Here is a 1,120-nt window from a genome sequence, read left to right as displayed (position 1 = left end):
GTTGTACTTTGGCCATGTCATGAAAAAATAATACTTGGGAAGGTAGAAAGCAATAGGAAAAAAGAAGACTGCATTACAGACAAATAGACTCAACAAGTAAGCCGGCCCCAAGTATGCAAGATTGACCCGGATGACTTGGAGGCTCTCATTCACTGGGTAGCTGTAAATTTGAGTTGAAGCTGACTGATGGCAGTTAACCTTTTTTTTAAAAAAAAAATCCATGTACTTCAATGGCGGGGGGGATTTCTAAGCCTTATTTATTTTATGGTTTTATTTAGGGAAGAAACATCAGTCAAAATAGAAGTAAATAAATGCAATGTTCACAGTACGTCTAAAAGGTGCATCCTCAATAACAGCATAATCTATTTTAATGAATTATGGAGAGCAGCATCAAAAGATTAAGACTTTTGGATTATTAGCAAGTGAACTCTAAATAAGAGGCCAGCAAAGAAACATTCCTTAGCTAGCAAAGTAGTGCAATTTGCATCTAGAAGACGCGCACTTTGCATAATTATATATGCGTCTAGTGGCTCAAAGTACAGTCTTATACATGATCAAAATTAGGCCCCACTGAATTCAGCAGAACGTATTCACAGGCAAGTGGGCACACGATTGCACAGTTAGAATAGAAGATAGGAGGAATATCCATTCATATTAAAAGGTAAGTAGAAAGACACATCTAATTCATTTGTGCAAGGGATATGAGAATTATATTGGAGAATCACTATCAGAGGTGCATGTAAATTCCCCTGCTGTAGAGTGCCACAAAACGAAGGGCCAGAACAGACAGCCTATAAAAGACGCCTTAGGGGTGTCACAGAGTGCAGCGTTACACGCTGCATGCTCTGATAATACCTGAAGCCGAGCAGCCGCCCAGACATGGGCAACTTCCAGACACTCGAGCGATGTAGCTTTTATATGCTGCCTGCCACAAGAGCACTTGCAGCTGGCTTCAACACCCGTGGCAGGGCGGTAAAAGCTGGTTTTTTTTTTTTTGCCAGCTGAAAAAGGAGATCTTTGCCATGGCGCCAATCCTTCTTGGAAGGGGTGGCTCACATGCCCCCTTCAGGGCCATCTGTTTCCCCCAAAGTCAATTATTGTTTTCAATTAAAAAAAACAG

Source organism: Sceloporus undulatus, chromosome 4 (genome assembly GCF_019175285.1).
Source record: "Sceloporus undulatus isolate JIND9_A2432 ecotype Alabama chromosome 4, SceUnd_v1.1, whole genome shotgun sequence".
Taxonomy (NCBI): Eukaryota; Metazoa; Chordata; class Lepidosauria; order Squamata; family Phrynosomatidae; genus Sceloporus; species Sceloporus undulatus.
This window is presented reverse-complemented; position numbering follows the sequence as displayed.